Source organism: Dendropsophus ebraccatus, chromosome 14 (assembly GCF_027789765.1).
Source record: "Dendropsophus ebraccatus isolate aDenEbr1 chromosome 14, aDenEbr1.pat, whole genome shotgun sequence".
NCBI classification, from domain to species: Eukaryota; Metazoa; Chordata; class Amphibia; order Anura; family Hylidae; genus Dendropsophus; species Dendropsophus ebraccatus.
The window spans coordinates 54,467,506-54,479,926 of record NC_091467.1 but is presented as its reverse complement, the minus strand read 5'-3'; the positions used below and the strand labels follow the sequence as shown (position 1 = coordinate 54,479,926).

At 46.8% G+C, this 12,421-nt stretch overlaps 7 non-coding genes and 2 pseudogenes across 7 annotated transcripts; all 9 read right to left on the bottom strand.

Annotated features, from left to right (window-relative positions):
- Positions 1–1,349: 1,349 nt before the first annotated feature.
- LOC138773161 (U2 spliceosomal RNA) lies at positions 1,350–1,433 on the bottom strand (annotated as a pseudogene).
- A 955-nt stretch (positions 1,434–2,388) lies between these two features.
- On the bottom strand, positions 2,389–2,597 carry LOC138773554 (U2 spliceosomal RNA; annotated as a pseudogene).
- A 2,452-nt stretch (positions 2,598–5,049) lies between these two features.
- Positions 5,050–5,240, bottom strand: LOC138773380 (U2 spliceosomal RNA). The gene has a single exon (XR_011360083.1). It is a non-coding gene; the product is annotated as a U2 spliceosomal RNA (small nuclear RNA).
- A 951-nt stretch (positions 5,241–6,191) lies between these two features.
- On the bottom strand, positions 6,192–6,382 carry LOC138773379 (U2 spliceosomal RNA). Its single transcript, XR_011360082.1, has one exon. It is a non-coding gene; the product is annotated as a U2 spliceosomal RNA (small nuclear RNA).
- Positions 6,383–7,305: 923 nt separating this feature from the next.
- LOC138773377 (U2 spliceosomal RNA) lies at positions 7,306–7,496 on the bottom strand. The gene has a single exon (XR_011360080.1). It is a non-coding gene; the product is annotated as a U2 spliceosomal RNA (small nuclear RNA).
- A 943-nt stretch (positions 7,497–8,439) lies between these two features.
- LOC138773376 (U2 spliceosomal RNA) lies at positions 8,440–8,630 on the bottom strand. Its single transcript, XR_011360079.1, has one exon. It is a non-coding gene; the product is annotated as a U2 spliceosomal RNA (small nuclear RNA).
- A 927-nt stretch (positions 8,631–9,557) lies between these two features.
- LOC138773375 (U2 spliceosomal RNA) lies at positions 9,558–9,748 on the bottom strand. The gene has a single exon (XR_011360078.1). It is a non-coding gene; the product is annotated as a U2 spliceosomal RNA (small nuclear RNA).
- Positions 9,749–10,687: 939 nt separating this feature from the next.
- Positions 10,688–10,878, bottom strand: LOC138773374 (U2 spliceosomal RNA). Its single transcript, XR_011360077.1, has one exon. It is a non-coding gene; the product is annotated as a U2 spliceosomal RNA (small nuclear RNA).
- Positions 10,879–11,801: 923 nt separating this feature from the next.
- Positions 11,802–11,991, bottom strand: LOC138773548 (U2 spliceosomal RNA). The gene has a single exon (XR_011360181.1). It is a non-coding gene; the product is annotated as a U2 spliceosomal RNA (small nuclear RNA).
- Between the last annotated feature and the right edge of the window lie 430 nt (positions 11,992–12,421).

Here is a 12,421-nt window from a genome sequence, read left to right as displayed (position 1 = left end):
AATAATACACTTTTTATCAACTCAAACGTTACCAAAGGAAACCTCTTTAGAAATAAACTCCACCACCTTTAAATCTTCATCCCTCCTTTATACGCAAAATAAGACAACACTTGTAACATAATAACAGATTTTGAACCTTCTTCCAATCTTTTAACAAGTTTTATAGGTATCTTATAAGTTTCAAAAAACCTTGCTCTATCTTTTTCTAGGTTTTGCGCCACTTTCGCATACATTTTATTAAAATGCAAACCTCCTATCTCTAATCTATCGATCTCCTCCCAAACCTCTACCGGTACTGTCGCATAATCTTTTCTTTCGTCTTCTGTTTGCTTTCCTTTTGTAACCGGCTCCGTCTTATCTCTCTCTCTAGTGGCTCTCTTAATAGAAAGAGCAGCTCCCTCCTCCTGTTGAGAAACAATATTACCTTCCTCTGTCTCTTCCTTTTCTTTTTCCCTACTTCTCTTTTTCTTTGTAGGGCAATAAGCATATAAATGGTCAACACTTCCACACAAATGACATGTTTTCTGTTGATCACACATGTTTGGCAAATGTCCTTCTTTTTGACACTTCCCACACCACAGTGCTGTACAATTGTCCTTTATATGTCCATATTTCTTGCAGTTGCGGCAAAAATCCTCCATGCCAGCATAAAACAAATCACCATTGACACGGCCTATTTTAAAACGTCCTGGTGGGACACACAAACTCCCGTCTTCTAGTTCTTTGAACTTGACGGCGAATCTCCATTTCATCGTCCATAGGCCATACTGGTTCAGAACTTTTCCCTTCGAGATGATATCTTCGCAAAATCTTGACAAAAATACAGTTATCTCCTCCTCGGAGATATACGGGCTGTACATCCGGACAGTCAATATACGTTCTCTCCTCGGGAAATGAGACATTACGTCAATTCCATTCAACAATACATTCCCTTTCCCGCATTCCAGCTTACCCATTAATAAGCTGTGGTCCTCCTCGGAGCTCATCACAAGGTCGTAACAACCTCTCTTGGGAAACTCCAATATCGCCAATATCTGGTCTTTCCGAATTTCAAGAAGCTTGAACAGAAGTTCTTCCACGACAAAGGCCAGTCCCATCATCTTTTTCCCAGGGTCTCTCAGGATAAACCGAACTCCATTCTTTATTCGAGCATAAGAAGGCACCTCTCCGGTAGATGACCCATCCTGGTTCGAAAACTCCATGTTCTTACGACCAGCAAAGCGTAACGACTCCGTGCAGAAACTAGAAGACACCTCACCTGCAAAACAGCAGATAGGTGAGGATCGCTTCCCGTTGCCTGGGGACTAAGCCGCCTGCCAAAAGCAGCAAGGAGGTGAACCTCCAAGGCCAACAGGTCGGGTACCCCAGGCACCTTCTGACCAGATCTCCTGTAGATACTACACTTGATCTTAGCCAAAAGGCCGAGAAGCGATGGCCACAACGCTTTCCCGAAAACTCCCCTTCTCGGACACCACGACCTTCTTGTTAAGGCGAAGCCAGACATACATACCCTATTATGCGCTCCACCCTCTCAGATGGCGGACCGGACGTGCTTTCACACTGCATCTCCTATTGCCTAGCACTGCCTCTGTCTTCCTTTCTGCTCTCAAATCTGAATAGCTCCACCCCCCAATCACACTGCGTCTGCTTCCACCTGATGGATGGCAGACATACACGTCTCTGTCTCTGTCTCCTTCTCTGTCTGGCATACATGACATGCAGCTAGCTCTTTGGCTGGCTGTCTCTGTAGCTGGCTGGCTGTCTCTGTGGCTGGCTGCCTAGCTGGCTAGCTTATTATTAGTACCTATCTATCTATCTATCTATCTATCTATCTATTCTATCTATTCTATCCTATCTTATCTATCCTATCTTATCTATCCTATCTATCCTATCTATTCTATCTAATGTATCTAATCTATCTATCAAAGAACATGGAGGGTGAATTCTCCCAGCTGGAGCCGTAGGCAGGCAGCATCAGCAGGATACATCGGCCACCAGGAAATCAAATCCAAAGGAAACGGTTTAATAAACTGCACCTACCTTTCCACCTACCTGCTCGGTCGCTTGACCGGCTGCAACTGAGCTGCTTGTTGTGCTGGCAGCTGTGCATAGCAGCAAAGCCTTGATGACATCACGTCCCGCGATGACATCACCAGCACTGGCCCGGCAGCCAAGTTGTAAACAACTCTGCCAGTTGGTTGCCATGGCAACAGAGGCCAGCAAGTCTCGGACAAACAAACTTTTCGTAGCCACACTCGGGCTAATTTTTCGGGGTCGGTCCACCTGCGCACAACACACTCGAGGGATGTTTCTTGCAACACAGTAGTTTCAGGTGCAGCCGGCTTGTTTCCTTCTTCATTCTTTTGCTCTGTTTTTTGCAAACTCATTAGGGGGTGCACTGAACCTGGAGGCACTGCAATACCAGGTCAATGCCTGGAGAGGACAGAGCAAGCTCTTTTTCCATCTCCCTGTTCTAAAAATCCATTTAATATATGGTCCCCAGATAGGGGACGTATCAGATATTAAACTGATAAGAACAGATTTTTTTTTTTTTTTTTTTTTTTTTTTTTTTAAGTTGGCTATCCCACAAAGGGGATATCAACAATTTTATTCAAAACAAAATTATTTACAAAATAAAAGAATTTTCACAAATCAAAAACATAACACAGATCAAACTCACATATCCATAACAAAATTAAATTTACATTACAATGTACATAACAAAAACGGGGAAAAAAAACCAAAACCCACAAAAAACAAAACCCATATCTATCTTCCCTTTAAATAACAAAAAGAAAAGAAACCAACATAATTTCATCAAGCTCGCAAACCTCCCTTAAACGCAAAATAAGTCAATATACGAAGCATAGTCGGCGAGATAGACTTACACTCTTCTAATCGCTTCATTATCTCACAAGGCATTTGATAAGTCTCAAAAAACCCTTCACTCTCTTTCCCCAAACTAACTCTAACTTTTTCTCCCACCCGACCATAGAAACTCCTCTTTTCTAATGACTCTATATCATCCCATACATCCTGAGACACAATACTACGATCCCTTCTCCCTTCCTCTGAAAGGGACCTTACTGTCTTTTTCCTTTTCTCCTCCTCTCTGGGAACTCTCTCCACCTCCCTAGGAGTCCTTCTAACTGAAGGGTCCATACTCTCCTCCTGCTGAGGACTCTCACTCCCTCCAGCTGCTTCCTGCCCTTCCTCCTTCTCCCTCCCCCGCTTCCTTCTAAGTGGACAAACAGCGTACAGGTGCTCTGCACTCCCACACAAATGGCACACCTTCTTCTGATTGCATGACTCAGCCACATGCCCCTCTGTTTGACATTTTGTGCAAAATATCACAGTACAATGTTCCTTCAAATGTCCATACTTTTTACATTTACGACAAAAGTCGTCCATGCCTGCAAAAAAACAGTCTCCATTAACAGCTCCAATCCTGAAACGTCCTGGAGGCATACACAGTTTCCCATTCTCCAACACTTTGAACTTCACAGCAAACCTCCACTTCATTGTCCAAAGTCCGAACTGATTTAAGACTTTTCCTTTTGGAGCAATTTCCTCGCAGTACTTTGCCAGAAAAACCGCAATTTCCTCTTCGTTCACATAGGGGCTGTACATCCGCACCGTGATCAGTCTTTCTCTCCTCGGGAAATGAGACATTATATCAATACCGTTCAATATAACATTTCCCTTGCAACATTCGATCTTACCCATCAGAAAGCTGTAATCCTCTTCTGAAGCCAACACCAGGTCGTATACACCACGCTTTGGGAACTCCAACAAGGCCAAAACTTGACTCCGCTGTAACCCAAGGAGCTTAAACAGAACCTCTTCCACCAAGAAGACCAAGCCCAATTCTTTCTTTCCCGGATCTTTTAACGTAAAACGACATCCGTTTCTAATCTTTGCATAAGCCGGGACTTCTTCTGCCGTGGTTCCATCCATATTGGTTGCATCCATCTTCAAAATATCGCCTCCGCCAGCACACCGAACAGGAACAAAAACACCTCCCTTGGCAAGCAAGTAGGTGGGATCGCTGATCTTAGCCAAAAGGCCGAGAAGCGATGGCCACAACGCTTTCCCGAAAACTCCCCTTCTCGGACACCACGACCTTCTTGTTAAGGCGAAGCCAGACATACATACCCTATTATGCGCTCCACCCTCTCAGATGGCGGACCGGACGTGCTTTCACACTGCATCTCCTATTGCCTAGCACTGCCTCTGTCTTCCTTTCTGCTCTCAAATCTGAATAGCTCCACCCCCCAATCACACTGCGTCTGCTTCCACCTGATGGATGGCAGACATACACGTCTCTGTCTCTGTCTCCGTCTCTGTCTGGCATACATGACATGCAGCTAGCTCTTTGGCTGGCTGTCTCTGTAGCTGGCTGGCTGTCTCTGTGGCTGGCTGCCTAGCTGGCTAGCTTATTATTAGTACCTATCTATCTATCTATCTATCTATCTATCTATCTATCTATCTATCTATTCTATCTATTCTATCCTATCTTATCTATCCTATCTTATCTATCCTATCTATCCTATCTATTCTATCTAATGTATCTAATCTATCTATCAAAGAACATGGAGGGTGAATTCTCCCAGCTGGAGCCGTAGGCAGGCAGCATCAGCAGGATACATCGGCCACCAGGAAATCAAATCCAAAGGAAACGGTTTAATAAACTGCACCTACCTTTCCACCTACCTGCTCGGTCGCTTGACCGGCTGCAACTGAGCTGCTTGTTGTGCTGGCAGCTGTGCATAGCAGCAAAGCCTTGATGACATCACGTCCCGCGATGACATCACCAGCACTGGCCCGGCAGCCAAGTTGTAAACAACTCTGCCAGTTGGTTGCCATGGCAACAGAGGCCAGCAAGTCTTGGACAAACAAACTTTTCGTAGCCACACTCGGGCTAATTTTTCGGGGTCGGTCCACCTGCGCACAACACACTCGAGGGATGTTTCTTGCAACACAGTAGTTTCAGGTGCAGCCGGCTTGTTTCCTTCTTCATTCTTTTGCTCTGTTTTTTGCAAACTCATTAGGGGGTGCACTGAACCTGGAGGCACTGCAATACCAGGTCAATGCCTGGAGAGGACAGAGCAAGCTCTTTTTCCATCTCCCTGTTCTAAAAATCCATTTAATATATGGTCCCCAGATAGGGGACGTATCAGATATTAAACTGATAAGAACAGATACTACACTTGATCTTAGCCAAAAGGCCGAGAAGCGATGGCCACAACGCTTTCCCGAAAACTCCCCTTCTCGGACACCACGACCTTCTTGTTAAGGCGAAGCCAGACATACATACCCTATTATGCGCTCCACCCTCTCAGATGGCGGACCGGACGTGCTTTCACACTGCATCTCCTATTGCCTAGCACTGCCTCTGTCTTCCTTTCTGCTCTCAAATCTGAATAGCTCCACCCCCCAATCACACTGCGTCTGCTTCCACCTGATGGATGGCAGACATACACGTCTCTGTCTCTGTCTCCGTCTCTGTCTGGCATACATGACATGCAGCTAGCTCTTTGGCTGGCTGTCTCTGTAGCTGGCTGGCTGTCTCTGTGGCTGGCTGCCTAGCTGGCTAGCTTATTATTAGTACCTATCTATCTATCTATCTATCTATCTATTCTATCTATTCTATCCTATCTTATCTATCCTATCTTATCTATCCTATCTATCCTATCTATTCTATCTAATGTATCTAATCTATCTATCAAAGAACATGGAGGGTGAATTCTCCCAGCTGGAGCCGTAGGCAGGCAGCATCAGCAGGATACATCGGCCACCAGGAAATCAAATCCAAAGGAAACGGTTTAATAAACTGCACCTACCTTTCCACCTACCTGCTCGGTCGCTTGACCGGCTGCAACTGAGCTGCTTGTTGTGCTGGCAGCTGTGCATAGCAGCAAAGCCTTGATGACATCACGTCCCGCGATGACATCACCAGCACTGGCCCGGCAGCCAAGTTGTAAACAACTCTGCCAGTTGGTTGCCATGGCAACAGAGGCCAGCAAGTCTTGGACAAACAAACTTTTCGTAGCCACACTCGGGCTAATTTTTCGGGGTCGGTCCACCTGCGCACAACACACTCGAGGGATGTTTCTTGCAACACAGTAGTTTCAGGTGCAGCCGGCTTGTTTCCTTCTTCATTCTTTTGCTCTGTTTTTTGCAAACTCATTAGGGGGTGCACTGAACCTGGAGGCACTGCAATACCAGGTCAATGCCTGGAGAGGACAGAGCAAGCTCTTTTTCCATCTCCCTGTTCTAAAAATCCATTTAATATATGGTCCCCAGATAGGGGACGTATCAGATATTAAACTGATAAGAACAGATACTACACTTGATCTTAGCCAAAAGGCCGAGAAGCGATGGCCACAACGCTTTCCCGAAAACTCCCCTTCTCGGACACCACGACCTTCTTGTTAAGGCGAAGCCAGACATACATACCCTATTATGCGCTCCACCCTCTCAGATGGCGGACCGGACGTGCTTTCACACTGCATCTCCTATTGCCTAGCACTGCCTCTGTCTTCCTTTCTGCTCTCAAATCTGAATAGCTCCACCCCCCAATCACACTGCGTCTGCTTCCACCTGATGGATGGCAGACATACACGTCTCTGTCTCTGTCTCCGTCTCTGTCTGGCATACATGACATGCAGCTAGCTCTTTGGCTGGCTGTCTCTGTAGCTGGCTGGCTGTCTCTGTGGCTGGCTGCCTAGCTGGCTAGCTTATTATTAGTACCTACCTACCTACCTACCTACCTATCTATCTATCTATCTATCTATCTATCTATCTTATCTAATGTATCTAATCTATCTATCAAAGAACATGGAGGGTGAATTCTCCCAGCTGGAGCCGTAGGCAGGCAGCATCAGCAGGATACATCGGCCATCGGCCACCAGGAAATACAAAGGAAACGGTTTAATAAACGGCACCTACCTTTCCACCTACCTGCTCGGTCGCTTGACCGGCTGCAACTGAGCTGCTTGTTGTGCTGGCAGCTGTGTATAGCAGCAAAGCCTTGATGACATCACGTCCCGCGATGACATCACCAGCACTGGCCCGGCAGCCAAGTTGTAAACAAGTCTGGCAGTTGGTTGCCATGGCAACAGAGGCCAGCAAGTCTTGGACAAACAAACTTTTCGTAGCCACACTCGGGGGCTAATTTTTCGGGGTCGGTCCACCTGCGCACAACACACTCGAGGGAGGGATGTTTCTTGCAACACAGTAGTTTCAGGTGCAGCCGGCTTGTTTCCTTCTTCATTCTTTTGCTCTGTTTTTTGCAAACTCATTAGGGGGTGCACTGAACCTGGAGGCACTGCAATACCAGGTCAATGCCTGGAGAGGACAGAGCAAGCTCTTTTTCCATCTCCCTGTTCTAAAAATCCATTTAATATATGGTCCCCAGATAGGGGACGTATCAGATATTAAACTGATAAGAACAGATACTACACTTGATCTTAGCCAAAAGGCCGAGAAGCGATGGCCACAACGGTTTCCCGAAAACTCCCCTTCTCGGACACCACGTCCTTCTTGTTAAGGCGAAGCCAGACATACATACATACCCTATTATGCGCTCCACCCTCTCAGATGGCGGACCGGACGTGCTTTCACACTGCATCTCCTATTGCCTAGCACTGCCTCTGTCTTCCTTTCTGCTCTCAAATCTGAATAGCTCCACCCCCCAATCACACTGCGTCTGCTTCCACCTGATGGATGGCAGACATACACGTCTCTGTCTCTGTCTCCGTCTCTGTCTGGCATACATGACATGCAGCTAGCTCTTTGGCTGGCTGTCTCTGTAGCTGGCTGGCTGTCTCTGTGGCTGGCTGCCTAGCTGGCTAGCTTATTATTAGTACCTACCTACCTACCTACCTACCTATCTATCTATCTATCTATCTATCTATCTATCTATCTATCTATCTATCTTATCTAATGTATCTAATCTATCTATCAAAGAACATGGAGGGTGAATTCTCCCAGCTGGAGCCGTAGGCAGGCAGCATCAGCAGGATACATCGGCCATCGGCCACCAGGAAATACAAAGGAAACGGTTTAATAAACGGCACCTACCTTTCAACCTACCTGCTCGGTCGCTTGACCGGCTGCAACTGAGCTGCTTGTTGTGCTGGCAGCTGTGTATAGCAGCAAAGCCTTGATGACATCACGTCCCGCGATGACATCACCAGCACTGGCCCGGCAGCCAAGTTGTAAACAAGTCTGGCAGTTGGTTGCCATGGCAACAGAGGCCAGCAAGTCTTGGACAAACAAACTTTTCGTAGCCACACTCGGGGGCTAATTTTTCGGGGTCGGTCCACCTGCGCACAACACACTCGAGGGAGGGATGTTTCTTGCAACACAGTAGTTTCAGGTGCAGCCGGCTTGTTTCCTTCTTCATTCTTTTGCTCTGTTTTTTGCAAACTCATTAGGGGGTGCACTGAACCTGGAGGCACTGCAATACCAGGTCAATGCCTGGAGAGGACAGAGCAAGCTCTTTTTCCATCTCCCTGTTCTAAAAATCCATTTAATATATGGTCCCCAGATAGGGGACGTATCAGATATTAAACTGATAAGAACAGATACTACACTTGATCTTAGCCAAAAGGCCGAGAAGCGATGGCCACAACGGTTTCCCGAAAACTCCCCTTCTCGGACACCACGTCCTTCTTGTTAAGGCGAAGCCAGACATACATACATACCCTATTATGCGCTCCACCCTCTCAGATGGCGGACCGGACGTGCTTTCACACTGCATCTCCTATTGCCTAGCACTGCCTCTGTCTTCCTTTCTGCTCTCAAATCTGAATAGCTCCACCCCCCAATCACACTGCGTCTGCTTCCACCTGATGGATGGCAGACATACACGTCTCTGTCTCTGTCTCCGTCTCTGTCTGGCATACATGACATGCAGCTAGCTCTTTGGCTGGCTGTCTCTGTAGCTGGCTGGCTGTCTCTGTGGCTGGCTGCCTAGCTGGCTAGCTTATTATTAGTACCTACCTACCTACCTACCTACCTATCTATCTATCTATCTATCTATCTATCTATCTTATCTAATGTATCTAATCTATCTATCAAAGAACATGGAGGGTGAATTCTCCCAGCTGGAGCCGTAGGCAGGCAGCATCAGCAGGATACATCGGCCATCGGCCACCAGGAAATACAAAGGAAACGGTTTAATAAACGGCACCTACCTTTCCACCTACCTGCTCGGTCGCTTGACCGGCTGCAACTGAGCTGCTTGTTGTGCTGGCAGCTGTGTATAGCAGCAAAGCCTTGATGACATCACGTCCCGCGATGACATCACCAGCACTGGCCCGGCAGCCAAGTTGTAAACAAGTCTGGCAGTTGGTTGCCATGGCAACAGAGGCCAGCAAGTCTTGGACAAACAAACTTTTCGTAGCCACACTCGGGGGCTAATTTTTCGGGGTCGGTCCACCTGCGCACAACACACTCGAGGGAGGGATGTTTCTTGCAACACAGTAGTTTCAGGTGCAGCCGGCTTGTTTCCTTCTTCATTCTTTTGCTCTGTTTTTTGCAAACTCATTAGGGGGTGCACTGAACCTGGAGGCACTGCAATACCAGGTCAATGCCTGGAGAGGACAGAGCAAGCTCTTTTTCCATCTCCCTGTTCTAAAAATCCATTTAATATATGGTCCCCAGATAGGGGACGTATCAGATATTAAACTGATAAGAACAGATACTACACTTGATCTTAGCCAAAAGGCCGAGAAGCGATGGCCACAACGGTTTCCCGAAAACTCCCCTTCTCGGACACCACGTCCTTCTTGTTAAGGCGAAGCCAGACATACATACATACCCTATTATGCGCTCCACCCTCTCAGATGGCGGACCGGACGTGCTTTCACACTGCATCTCCTATTGCCTAGCACTGCCTCTGTCTTCCTTTCTGCTCTCAAATCTGAATAGCTCCACCCCCCAATCACACTGCGTCTGCTTCCACCTGATGGATGGCAGACATACACGTCTCTGTCTCTGTCTCCGTCTCTGTCTGGCATACATGACATGCAGCTAGCTCTTTGGCTGGCTGTCTCTGTAGCTGGCTGGCTGTCTCTGTGGCTGGCTGCCTAGCTGGCTAGCTTATTATTAGTACCTACCTACCTACCTACCTACCTATCTATCTATCTATCTATCTATCTATCTATCTATCTATCTATCTTATCTAATGTATCTAATCTATCTATCAAAGAACATGGAGGGTGAATTCTCCCAGCTGGAGCCGTAGGCAGGCAGCATCAGCAGGATACATCGGCCATCGGCCACCAGGAAATACAAAGGAAACGGTTTAATAAACGGCACCTACCTTTCCACCTACCTGCTCGGTCGCTTGACCGGCTGCAACTGAGCTGCTTGTTGTGCTGGCAGCTGTGTATAGCAGCAAAGCCTTGATGACATCACGTCCCGCGATGACATCACCAGCACTGGCCCGGCAGCCAAGTTGTAAACAAGTCTGGCAGTTGGTTGCCATGGCAACAGAGGCCAGCAAGTCTTGGACAAACAAACTTTTCGTAGCCACACTCGGGGGCTAATTTTTCGGGGTCGGTCCACCTGCGCACAACACACTCGAGGGAGGGATGTTTCTTGCAACACAGTAGTTTCAGGTGCAGCCGGCTTGTTTCCTTCTTCATTCTTTTGCTCTGTTTTTTGCAAACTCATTAGGGGGTGCACTGAACCTGGAGGCACTGCAATACCAGGTCAATGCCTGGAGAGGACAGAGCAAGCTCTTTTTCCATCTCCCTGTTCTAAAAATCCATTTAATATATGGTCCCCAGATAGGGGACGTATCAGATATTAAACTGATAAGAACAGATACTACACTTGATCTTAGCCAAAAGGCCGAGAAGCGATGGCCACAACGGTTTCCCGAAAACTCCCCTTCTCGGACACCACGTCCTTCTTGTTAAGGCGAAGCCAGACATACATACATACCCTATTATGCGCTCCACCCTCTCAGATGGCGGACCGGACGTGCTTTCACACTGCATCTCCTATTGCCTAGCACTGCCTCTGTCTTCCTTTCTGCTCTCAAATCTGAATAGCTCCACCCCCCAATCACACTGCGTCTGCTTCCACCTGATGGATGGCAGACATACACGTCTCTGTCTCTGTCTCCGTCTCTGTCTGGCATACATGACATGCAGCTAGCTCTTTGGCTGGCTGTCTCTGTAGCTGGCTGGCTGTCTCTGTGGCTGGCTGCCTAGCTGGCTAGCTTATTATTAGTACCTACCTACCTACCTACCTATCTATCTATCTATCTATCTATCTATCTATCTTATCTAATGTATCTAATCTATCTATCAAAGAACATGGAGGGTGAATTCTCCCAGCTGGAGCCGTAGGCAGGCAGCATCAGCAGGATACATCGGCCATCGGCCACCAGGAAATACAAAGGAAACGGTTTAATAAACGGCACCTACCTTTCCACCTACCTGCTCGGTCGCTTGACCGGCTGCAACTGAGCTGCTTGTTGTGCTGGCAGCTGTGTATAGCAGCAAAGCCTTGATGACATCACGTCCCGCGATGACATCACCAGCACTGGCCCGGCAGCCAAGTTGTAAACAAGTCTGGCAGTTGGTTGCCATGGCAACAGAGGCCAGCAAGTCTTGGACAAACAAACTTTTCGTAGCCACACTCGGGGGCTAATTTTTCGGGGTCGGTCCACCTGCGCACAACACACTCGAGGGAGGGATGTTTCTTGCAACACAGTAGTTTCAGGTGCAGCCGGCTTGTTTCCTTCTTCATTCTTTTGCTCTGTTTTTTGCAAACTCATTAGGGGGTGCACTGAACCTGGAGGCACTGCAATACCAGGTCAATGCCTGGAGAGGACAGAGCAAGCTCTTTTTCCATCTCCCTGTTCTAAAAATCCATTTAATATATGGTCCCCAGATAGGGGACGTATCAGATATTAAACTGATAAGAACAGATTTTTTTTTTTTTTAAGTTGAATACCCACATTGGGGTAAACTTTATTAAAACGTATAATTACTTATAATAACATAAGGATGTTTACAAGAAAAAATTACATAAAATCACATAAAATTACATAAAATTCTCAAGTAAATACATCTATAATAAAAGGGCACTTGGTGGCATTACAATACAGAGCTCCATTCAGATAAAAACCATTTTTTACATAAAAAAGGAGAGTTCTTTTTATCTACCATAAAATATTTGTACATTTCATTAAAAGCAATGCTTAAAACGTCATTCACAGATAAAATCTCGTGTTTAAACACTAAAATATTCCTGGCCGCCCACAGAGCTGCTTTGACGCTATTTATGGTCTTCCATGCCATTACTTTTTGAGTCCGTGTAGGGCATTCCAGACATCCAAATAAAATCGCATCATGGCTTAGTCTTTGTAGTCCGGTTATCTTTAAAATCAGAGGAG